The sequence below is a fragment of the Euprymna scolopes genome, chromosome 15, assembly GCF_053919585.1.
Source record: "Euprymna scolopes isolate OS-2025 chromosome 15, ASM5391958v1, whole genome shotgun sequence".
NCBI lineage: Eukaryota > Metazoa > Mollusca > Cephalopoda > Sepiida > Sepiolidae > Euprymna > Euprymna scolopes.
The window spans coordinates 106,044,897-106,057,355 of record NC_136496.1 but is presented as its reverse complement, the minus strand read 5'-3'; the positions used below and the strand labels follow the sequence as shown (position 1 = coordinate 106,057,355).

The following is a 12,459-nucleotide window of genomic DNA, read 5'->3' as shown; positions in this document are numbered from 1 at the left end:
AAATGCGGTATTATGGTGACACATGAATAAAGGAATGGTGTTTAATCGAGGAAGTCAAAATGCATTTAATTAAGAGTAACATTCACAAACAACATTATCCCTCTACCATGCTAAAAAAATTACTTACACCAGAAAGTATCCTATATCTTTACAAGGCCATAAGTCGCCCATGCTTGGAGTATTGTTGCCACATCTGGGGTTGCGCATTTACAACTAGTCTTTTTCTCTTAGACAGAGTCCACAAAAGAGTCTCAACTCTTATAGATCATACTCTACTAACCAAGCTCCAAACTCTGCCCCACTGTCACAAGGTTGCAATCCTGTGCTTTTTTTATAAGTACTTTAATGGAATGTAAGCTGATGAACTCATAGCACTTGTGCCCTCCCCCGACATACATATTCCCAACTAATCCGACAAGCAGCAAAATCCCACCCCTTCACTGTTAAAAATACCCAGATGCCAGAAAGTCTTCTACTCTAATAGTTTCACTCCTCAAATTGCTAGATTTTGAAATTCCATCCATGTTTCCTGCTTCTGACTTTATTAACACGCAAAAGTTTAAATGTACTGTGAACAGACATGTTGCTGCTCAAGTCCTCAGTTAAACACGATCTCAAATAGAAGACCATTAAGTTCAAGTCAAGCTTAAGCTTGTTTGAGGTGTCAACCCCACCCCCCCAAAAAAACAAACAGACAGCAATTGACCAAAGACTCTGACGCTGTTGATAGACTTTTTAAAATCTTTGTTTGTTTTTATTTGCAAAGAAAGAGTGCAAAGTTGTTATAAGTTTAAAATTCTTAATAAAATATGTTATCTTGCTTTGTTTAAAATTTTTGACTACACGAATCCACACATGTGTCTTTGGACACGCATACAAATGCATATGATGTCAGAAATACACAAAGACTTATCATTGCAGAAAGCTGGAAGTATGGGCCAAGCAATAACGTGCCAAATATATGAATAAACAATCACAGAAATATATATATATATATATATTTGAAATTGGTATGTTTAGGTAGCATTTTTTCATTCAAGCAATTATAATTTTTTTGTATCAAAATCAAAAATATTAATATAAAGATTATATGGAAAAATTATCGAAAAATAATCGAAAAATTAAAAAAAGAATCATAAAGCAAAGTATCTCCATTGCATTTAATAATATCTGCTTGAATATATATATATATATATATATATATATATATATATATATATATATATATATATATATATATACAGAGAGAGAGAGAGAGAGAGAAAGAGAGAGTGAGAGATTAAGTAAAATACCTAATACTATAATAGGTTCTAATAATGGTAAAACAAACAAAATAGTGAATGATAATAGGATTGAATCAGGTGAACTAAATTTGGAGAGAAAGTGTAACTTTAGAATACCTAACGAATGTCCATTGGAGAGAAATTGTTTAATTTCTGAAATTGTATATAAATGTGAAGTTAAGGTGGATAATAGTAAAAGAGTATACCGAGGGAAACTGAATGTTTTTTTAAGGGCAGATACCGAAACCATGTTGCATCATTTAAAATTGAACCAGAGAATGAACCAAATAGGGATGATGATAATGATAGAAATAAGGATAGAACAAAAATAATTACAAATAAGAAGAGGAACACAACTGCATTAGGAGAGTGGGTTGGGGAGCTACGTAAGAATGGAAAAGAATTTGCATTAAAATGCTCAATAAAGATAAAGTTAGAAAGTATAAACCGAGTAAATTAAAAAGGTGTAATTTATGTTAATTGGAGGCATACCACATAGTGAATTCTAAAGAGAAAATTTCGCACAAAAAGTTAGATGTTATACAAAACTGTCTTCATAGAAATAAATTCCTGTTATCATACCTTAAACCTGATTAAAATAAATTTAAAAAGGAAAAATTTACTGAATATGTTGAGGGTGAAATGTAAGAGTGGAAAAAGAATGTTAAATCTAATACTTAGATTTTAAAATAAACAAATTAGTAGATCATCAACTTCTTTTTTCTCTCTCTCTCTCTCTCTCTCTCTCTCTCTCTCTGTATTTCTGCTCTATCTCTCTCTCTATCTGTATTTCTTTTCTCTCTCTCTCTCTCTCTCTCTCTCTCTCTCTGTATTTCTTTTCTCTCTCTCTCTCTGTGTATTTCTTCTCTCTCTCTCTCTGTATTTCTTTTCTCTCTCTCTCTCTGTATTTCTTTTCTCTCTCTCTCTCTCTCTCTCTCTCTCTCTCTCTCTCTCTCTCTCTGTATTTCTGCTATATCTCTCTCTCTATCTGTATTTCTTTTCTCTCTCTCTCTCTCTCTCTGTATTTCTTTTCTCTCTCTCTCTCTGTATTTCTTCTCTCTCTCTCTCTCTCTGTATTCCTTTTCTCTCTCTCTCTCTCTGTATTTCTTTTCTCTCTCTCTCTCTCTCTCTCTCTCTCTCTTTTAGAAACTAAAATAAGTATAAACTAAATAGGATAAATAGAAGCAGTTTTGGTTTAAATAATCATTATCGGTAATAAAATTACACTCGAGCAATTTCAATAACACAAGGATGGAAAAAAAATCTAGCATTAAGTCACTGCAAGATATTGCATCAAATAGATTAGGATGGAGTGAAATAAATTTGATCAAAACGAAAACTAAGTGAGAAATTAAACCGAGATAGTTATAAAGAAGATAATGTTAGAATTATACGTTTAAAATTAAAGGCGGTAAACACTATAGTACAAAATATCAAAATATGGATGCCTAAAATTTCGAGAAATTGGTAAATTGATAAAAATGGAATAAACAGAGTCATCTCCCTTAGAACGTAAATATTTTACGAATAATAATAAAGAAGAAGATAAAAGAATCAAAATAAAATAATTAGATAATGATAAGAATCAAAAAGTTAAATTCAAAATTTAAATTATTAACATAACAAGTATGGGATGTAGATAAATTTCCATTAATATGATTTAAATTGAATCTTTTTATTACATTTCCTTCTTAAGAAATAAAATGCTAAGCAAAATTAATTATGAGATTGTAAAATGTAAACAAAGTTGAGACAAAACTATCATAGATTGAGGAAGATATAGCTAGAAACTAGAATTTGAACGTATAGTTTAGTACTTAGGAAATAAGAGCTATCCTAAGGTAAGCACAACCTTTCAGTTATCCTTATACTTATATCTATGTTCTCTCTACTATCCTAAGTTTGTTATTTACTGTGACTTATGCATACGAAACAAGAAAGAAAACTAAAGAGTCTACGAGTGGTTTGATGTGGAATTTACCCTTTGTCAGATAAACATGTGCTTTGGAAATTCCATAACCCTGGGTTATGGAATTCCTTAAAGGATTCCAGCACATAAACTAATAGGTGTTTAACATGAAACAGGTTTCCCTCTACATATTTCAACCTCTCTCGTCATTTCTTACTAGTGAATTTACCATCTATAATATAAATCTCACGTGTCTGTTTAAATGTATGTATGTATGTATGTATGTATGTCAGGTCATGTCATATGCTACTGGTACCATGAAACCCAGTACTACCTGCCTCATGGTCGGGTCACCGGCGACTAAACTGGTTCCCCCACCAGACTTGTTTGGTGAGGAGGGCGGCTAGTCTCCCTGAAGGATTAAAAACAAGACCTTCCAAAGGGCAAATGAACTCTTTTTCTGGGTCAACGGCCAACTAGCACTGTGTATATTTGTGTGTGTGTGTGTATATGTGTATTGGGGTGGAGAGGGCTCCCGTAAGCCGTGGTGAAGGCAACCTTTCTAGGAGAAGCAAATCTCTGATTTAAAAAAAACATAAAGCACGAGACCAGTACCCGCATTAAGCTGGTCTGCAGTTTAATTTGTTGCTGGCTATCTTGCTCTTGCTTGTTGCTGGATCTCAACATTTTGAACCGAGAGAGAGACTTAGCTGTCGTACAAAGCTAAGGCTCTGTAACATCATCTTTGTATAGATACTCCCTCAGGCATTTGGGCTCATGGATTTTAAATGTCTGAGGGAGTTGCACTCGTCTGACAAGACGTTGCAATCATCATGTATGTATGTATGTATGTGTGTGTGTATGTATGTATGTATGTATGTCTGCCTAAAACTTTCAACAGAGGCAACGGATTTTCAGGAGGTTGGTATTATTTTGAAGCTCGACCCTTCAGACGACAAATATCGAAAAATTGGCCAAAAACATTGATTCCTTCACCCTCAACTGGCCACTTTTCTACAGAGAGGAATCGCTTTTTTCGCCAATATATACCCGAAAGTCATCCCCTCGTTTTGATTGTCTAGCCTTAATTTAAACTTACATCACTTCCGGTTTGGCGATGGGCGCAACAGCAAACATGTCACATTTTTTTTTTACATTCTTTTCCTCCTTCTCGGTATGGGTTCGAGCCTGCTTGCCTGCTACCACTTTTGTTTTTGTTCAACACACACTTTCAAACACCCAGGCAATGCCAGGCACCTAGGCTAGTTATTCTATACTTTGTCAATGGGACAATTTCATAACCAAATGTATGGAATTGCTGGATGCTATCATAATAGTATGCTTGGATGTTTTAATCGCATAAATCTAAAATTGTATGAACCTTTCGTACTTAAATGACTTATGCTTTGTCCTTTTCTGTTAGAGTAACAAAATGGTAAGGAAGTGCACAAGGAAGACTGCCGAGTACAGTTCAGAAGACATGGAAAAAGCTAGCAGTCTTGTTCATGATACAATAATAGATTACAAGAATTTTGCAAAACTTTACAAAAAATTATTATTTCTCATATTTTATTGGTTATTTTGATTGTTGCAGAGCTAATCTTGTTTGCTTTACCTATGTAGGAAATCAAGGCTGTGTGTGTGTGTGTGTGAGCGTGTGTGTGTGTGTGAGCATGTGTGTGTGTGTGCGTGTGTGTGTGCACGTGTGTCTCTGTGTGTCTTTGTGTGTGTGTCTCTCTGTGTGTGCGTCTGTTTGTCTGTGTGTGTGAGTGTGCGTGTGTGTCTGTGTGTGTTCGTCTGTGTGTTTCTGTGTGTATCTTTGTGTGTGAAAACATCTCAGAGCCAACTTATTACTATCACTAACAGTTTCATCATGTTTTTTTTAATTTTATTTTTTCACGTTTTGCCTTTCTTAGTGATACCATAAAAGATTTTTTTAAACTTTTTTGTTTTTGTCTGGAAACTGAATATGCTATGTCTGTTGTTTGTTTGGCAGTTGCTGGGAGAAACACAGTTCTGACTGGAGAACAGGAAAGAGAACTTGCAACCTACTTGAAACTAATATTCAAATGGAGTTTTGCCATGACCCGTCAAGAAACCAGAGAAGTTGTTGGAGAGTTTGTACAAGCCACTGGAGTGGACAACCTTCTTTTTTTTCAACAGTCTCCCATGATCAGATTGGCTGGATGGGTTTCTGAACTGATACAAAGCTCTGATAACCAGAAAACCAGAACAAATGAAAATGAATAGGGTCAAGTCTTCAGCCAACAAAGTGATCTTTCACGAATGGTTTAACCTGTTGAAGACAACCCTAGAAGAAAGCAACATGATGGACTAGCTGCACCGAATCTTCAATGTGGATAAGAGTGGGTTTCCTCTTGACCCAAGAAGAATAAAAGTCATTGTTGAGAAGGGGATCAAGAACCTCTTTAGAATCATTGCCATGTCTGGCCGAGAGACCATCACTGTGCAATGGTGTGTACATGCAGATGTAGTGATGCTTCCACCATATGTTCAGTATCGTTCAAAAAATTTGCATGTCAAATGTTCAGATGGAGTTAGATATAATGTATCTGACAAAGATTGCTTCTATGATTGTTTTTCTAAAATGTTCATCCCATTCCTACACCCTAAAAGACCTGTGATTCTCATCCTTGATGGACATGCCTCTCATCTGAACTATATCAAGTAAAAGAAGGCTTCAAACAGCATGCATGTTCTTCAGACGTTGAATGTAGCAGTGTACAGACCAGTGAAGACAGCATAGGAGAACATTTTTGTTAGGTTTGCTAGGCAAAATCTGGGCATGCCTCTCAATAAAGAACTTTTTCCTAATTATCCTCGTCCTTATGGCAGTCAAATTGCTTTTCAGCACACATCAAGGCAGGGTTCAAAAGGTGTGGGGTAATACCATGGTATCCTACATAGATACGACCCTCTTTTTATGATTCTGCAGACCTGTTTAATCAACCATGCACCCCACTAGTATCAAACTTTATGACATCCACATTCAGCCAGACATCAAGCGCCGATGAGCTGTCTAGCTCTTCAACATCGAACGCAGATGTGCCTTCCTCATCAGAACCTTTGCCTTCCAGATCAACAGATAACCCACCCTTGCCCCTTCAAGCGTTTACAATGACTCCAAGTCCAATGAAGAAGATTATAAATAATTTCTTTGTGAGTAAATTGACACCCATGCTGGGTAGGTCTGAAAGAAAAAATGATGCCAACAAAGGACCATCAAAAGGTAGTATGGAAAAAACCTGATCTCAGCTGAATGTCTGCAGCAATTTAAAAAAAAAAAAAACGAAGAAGAGATTGCAGCAAAAAAAAAAAAAAAAACCGGAAGGACAAAGTCTCAAAGGCAGGGTTGAGGGAGGAAGAAAGACTCAGAATACCGGTACGAGAAGGTAAAAAGCAGTGATGGACAGCCAAGTGCTGACACCCCAGAGCTAGATGCTGACATCACAGAGCTACAAAGAAACAGCGATTACTCAGATAGTGATGGCGACACTGAATGGGCTCCTTCCAAAGGCAGAGAAAACATTTGAAAAAGTTTATCATCTGCTATGAAGTAAGTTTGTGCAGTTCGTCTTTTGTAAAATACAGTTGGCAGTTGAACATTTTCTCTTCGCTTTTTTCTCTTTTATAGGCATGCAAAGGGAAAACATTTTAAAAAGTTTATCATCTGCTATGAAGTAATTGTCAAACAGAGGGTATGGAATTACCGAATATTCATATGTGTTCAGCGATTTTTTTCAAAGTTAACTTTTCCACTTTTATGTTTGATTCTATTAGTTCTTGGTCTGTTGTATGAAAACTGAACTAGTCGTATTTTTCAAAACTCTATATTAAGAGTAGATATGTCTTACCCAAGAATCAGAATTCAACAAACAAAAAGTATGGAATGCCCCCAGGTTACCCTAAATAAGTAAATTACCAAGATTAGACTAATTAGAATTCTATCAAATACACCTCTATTAAAGTTACTGAGTACTTTTCATACTATCAGAGTTTCTCTACAGCACTCCGTCTTTCGCCATACATCTTTGCTTGGACTTTGATCCACCCTTCTGAAACACTCTCTCGTCCTATTGGACGTATTCCTCCCAGCTTTTTCATCGATAAATTAAACATTTTAAAAAGTTGGTAAAAGTTCATTCAAACTTAATACCAGGAACCTGGAGGAAGACTCAGCATTACCCAGACAGTGATGGCGACTCTGAATGGGCTACTTCCAAAGGCAGAGAAAACATTTGAAAAAGTTTATCATCTGCTATGAAGTAAATTTGTGCAGTTCGTCTTTTGTAAAATACAGTTGTCAGTTGAACATTTTCTCTTCGCTTTTTTCTATTTTATAGCCATGCATATATGATATTAAATAAACAAATGTCCAGTTTAATTTTTTCTTAATATGTTGATGTTTCTTACATTATGTAATTGTCAAACGAAGGGTATGGAATTACCCTATATTCATATGTGTTCAGTGATTTTTTTTCAAAGTTAACTTTTCCACTTTTATGTTTGATTCTATTAGTTCTTGGTCTGTTGTATGAAAACTGAACTGGTCGTATTTTTCAAAACTCTATATCAAGAGTAGATATGTCTTACCCAAGAATCAGAATTCAACAAATGAAATGTATGGTATGGAATTGCCCCAGGTTACCCTACCAGAAAGAATAGTTAGAAATAAGTCATACACCATTCAATGCGATTATGCAATTACTACAGCTACATTTTATTTTACTCGGAGAGGGGGAGTGGTCATTGCTTATCAAGGCCGAAAGCTCACTCGAGAACAAGGATTAATGAATGTAAGATGGTAATGTAGTAATCGTTAATGGTGTAAATTGGGTAGAATTTGATTATTTATGGGAATGGCTCAACAAGAAGTTGTTTACATTGGACTTGAAGGCTACTATGTTGTATTCAACCAGAAAGCAGGCCAGTGGAAGAGTGTTCCATAAACGGGCAGAAACTTTGAACCTACATTTAGATTTAGGCATGAGTGATTTAAAGAGTGGGGGAAATCGTATATAGTGGTTGTAGCTAGTTGAGTGTTTTTTTGTGAAGGTTTGGCAAGGGGAAACGATAGATTGCAGTTCAGTCGAGCACTTGTCATGAAGATAACATATCTAAAAAACGAAGCTGTTAAACCGTAGTAATATGAGACAAATGAAAGAAAGTAGCAAACTTAGTTGAAGTCAGTGTCTCTAATGATGTTGGAGTTGAAAGGGGAAAAAATCAATAAATACCAAGGTCTTATGTTCGACATGAAAAGAAACTGGAATCTAAGGAAGATCTTCATCATTTGAGTAATCATGGGAGAAACCGTGTTCATAATAAAGAATTTCAAAAACTACCTAGCAAATATACCCGATGAACCAAGTGCAAAAGAGATCCAAATAATTGCACTTAAAAAGATGGTTAAAATCTTAAAACGACCTCTTCGTTGAAATCTCTGAAATAGCGGGTGAATGTCTGGCATCAACTAGGGTGCCCTATTACCAGGAAAAAGAAAAAGATCAGAAAATTGAAAAATGACGTACATTGACACATATACATATGTATGCATACACATATGTACACATATATATTTAAGTCTAAATTTTTATTTATACACACCTTTCAGCTATATATGTGTATACATGTTTCACGAATACGGAATAAAGGAATACGGCATAATCACGTTGACACACCGGTTCCCATCAGATCACAGAAGTTAAGCAACGTTGAGCCTGGTCATTTCTAAAATGGGTGACCAATTTGGGAATTCCAGGCGCTATATGTAGGCGGACGTCGACACCTCCCTGCAAGAGTTGCAAAAACCTAACGTTGTCATCTCCCCTAACGGGGATATACATGCGACTGGGGACCGCTTGTGAATTTCATACTCCCATTAAACTTCCTCTTTTGGAGGAAGCCGGTTAAACCCTGAATAGGGTTGGTGCTGACTGTATACACACACACACACACACACACACATACATGTTTCAGCTACAAAGACTGCTTCTCTGTCAGTGGCCTGATGATGCTAGACCTTGAATAAAGTTGTAGCTGAAACAAAATGTTTGCATAAATAAAATTTTATACTAAAATATAGCTCTACATTATTGAGCACTATCTATTTTTAAAGGAAATCACTTCAGACAAGACATGAAGCCACTTGATGTAAGGAGCTAAAAAATACTACTTCAAGCTCAAAAACTTGTCAACGATAAGTGTTAGATGGAATAGATTGTGACCCAGAAAACAGAAATTCTTCCTTCTTTGTCGAGAAACATCGCTTATGGAATATGAGGATTAAAGAAAAAAATAAGGAAAGCGATAGTTATTTTATAAGCACTTTAATTTTATAGGACTAATTCATTTAAGTAAAAACTGCTATAAATACCACATATATCAAGGGTTGGCAACCTATGGCACACAGTTCGGATCCAGCCTGTGAGGGCATTCTGACTGGTCTGCAAGCTTGATTACCAAGGACTCTTTTTTTTTTTTTTTTTTTTTTTTTTTTTTTTTTTACACAGTGATCACCACTTATCAAGGCCCGGAAGCCACTCAGGGATAAGGGTTATTGCAAGTACATTACGTTAGTGTGGAGATTTGATGAAGTGTTTACTTAAGGGGGCGGTTCATTAGGAATTTGTTAACATTGGACTTGAAGACATCCAAGTTGTAGTCCGGTTGGAAGCAGGCAGACGGAACAGACTCTACTTTTAACATGAACGATGAGGCTTTTGAATTCAACAAAAGGCCTGCTGTTATTTTCTTCTGGTCCACCCAACCGAATTTGAATATGATGACTGTAAAAACACGATCAAAACCTAATCGCATCCATTTCTGCGTAACAATTTAAAAAAATAAACATAAAACACAAACTGAAAGCCAATGTGATTGATCTACTGGCGATAGACATTAGGTGGGGATAGCTTCAAAGGGACCATGTTGTCTCAGTCAGCTTTCTATTTTATGCCTCGCGAATGTGTGAATGTTAACGCATGTGTACGTCCGTAAATGTATATGTTTGCAATTATTTGTACTCGTATGGGTTTCTAAATAATAAGGTTATTATTTCAGCATTATTATATTGTAACATTATTATTTCAGTGCGGTAACATAGATGCACAATTACCATTTTTAGTGTTTTTTTTTCCTTTTTACTTATTTATAGGTGATTTTTAAGTTAGAAACAAGTAGTGCCGAGCTGTTAATTTAGAACAACAAAGGATTAATTTTCTGCTGTGACACCGTTAACCAGGTACCATGTGACCTAAATTTTCACTGTAAACAGAAACATTCATTTCGAACACGCCCCTATCATATCAAAGAACCTGCTGTTGATTTCATATACCTGCCATTACTGTTTGTGCGGTGATAATGGCATCAATTTAAGTTTAAAATGAAAAAGTCAAATATTATGGTGCAATTGTTCTTTAAGCAGAAACATTCATTTCGAACACGCCCCTGTCATATCAAAGAACCTACTGTTGCTTTTATGTCGGGCCTTTCAGCTTTTGTGGTAATAAAACTTCTCAAATGCACTTGCGATGTTAGGCTGTATACGGTGTTAACTTTAGTCAAAATTGCCTGTTCCTTTTTTCATCGGATTTTTTGATTATAGATACTTATCGAAGACATTCCGATATAAAACCTATCTAAGAGCACTGCCAGACACATAAAATACCTTCATAAAAATCGGCCCAGCCGTTTTCTAGATCATAGGGAACTCTCTCTCTCTCTCCCTCTCTCTCTGTCTCTCTCTCTTTCTCTCTCTCACACACACACACACACACACACATAAAGTTCCTTTTATAGAATAGTAAAGAATAAATAAACTACGACGGGTCTGATAGTAATAAAGAAAATATCGATAAAAGTTTAATGAAAATTAGGAGAAACGTTGTTTTTTGGTTCTTTCTTTTAATTTGATTACTCGCCCCACTTGTTTTATAAATTTAAATATATCATAGACACTTCTACACTATCAGAACAAACCTTTGTAGTCGATAAATGGCGTTTTCAGAGGAGAAAAAAAATGGTTTCTACAGATTTTTTTTAATCAATTCTAATAAATTACAATGTTAGCTTCCAAATTACTGTATTATTAAAAACAAAAACAACTTTAATCATGTTAGTAGATAAAAAAATTCCGGCCATCTTGTTAAAATCGAAACGGGAAATTACCTCCCTTTTAAACTCTCCTGTGTCTTACATAAACAAATACGATCGTTTTCTTCAAATTCTATTTCCTATTTTCTTTAATAAATAATTTTCTACCTTATTGATTTTCGTAATTTTTTGATACAATCATCTTAAAAATACGAAGAATACGTAGATACTATCGTTTTCATGTCAAATTCAGTTTTACGATTTCCGAAATTTCGTTCTGATAGTGTACAAGCGCCATATCTTATTTACTTCACGGAACTTTTAGTGTTCACAAACAAATATTTTGTCAAAAATTCCAGGTTGAAAGATTTTGGGTCGTCGGAAATTCCTGGGTTAAACTCGGGTGATTAAAAACTTCGCCTACGGTTTATTTGCTTTCAAAAATACAAACATTTGAAGTTTGAAAAGTTTAAATAACTTCATAATTGAATCCTGAAACAAAAGAGAAAGAAAAAAGAAAAAAAAAATCCAATATCAAAACTATGTTATTAGAAAATTGTCACTTTACTGCTCCCGGGCAATGCTGTCTTTCTTCGCTCGTGAATTATAAAACTAAGCAAATCTATTTCTTAATTACTGCTTGGGATAAATAAAAGAACATTATGTACTTACTTGCTTTGTTTGTTTTTACTTATTTTAAACGGACAATTCGCTTTCTTTCCTTAGTCACCAGCAAAAAACGCGAGTGCTTGTTGTAGAGACAAAAATAAGTTACAAGTTATATTAGAGTTCATTTCACATCCGCGTACATTCCCTTAAATCACGTGAAAAGTTAAACTGAAAAAAAAAATAAATAAATAAAAAATAAGAAAAAAAAACTGTATTCCTAGAGTTTCTAAAGATTTTCACTTGATATTAACCTAATACGCCTTTTCCTCGATTGCACTAGTGCACTGCACTGCACTTGCACTACTAATCTTTCAGGGTATTTCAAATTCATTCATGGGAGTGACTGTTTTTAAATAAAGAAACCAACTTATTATTATTTTAGGTTTAAAAAAATAATAAATAAAATAATAATAATAATTCTTCTTCTTCTTCTTCTTCTTCTCATCATAATAATAATACAGAAAATGTCTTTATGATGTACGT

The 12,459-nt window shown here is 34.9% G+C and overlaps 1 protein-coding gene across 2 annotated transcripts in view; it reads right to left on the bottom strand.

The window, feature by feature from the left end:
• Positions 1–12,138, bottom strand: part of LOC145294052 (uncharacterized) — a 58,775-nt gene extending 46,637 nt beyond the window's left edge. Inside the window, exon 1 of one of the 2 annotated variants that reach the window (XM_080141042.1) lies at positions 11,980–12,138. The gene's annotated coding sequence lies outside the window, so the exon portion shown is untranslated. Of the gene's footprint in view, positions 1–11,870; positions 11,891–11,979 lie in introns of those variants that run through there. The other variant, XM_080141043.1, reaches the window with a different exon arrangement.
• Between the last annotated feature and the right edge of the window lie 321 nt (positions 12,139–12,459).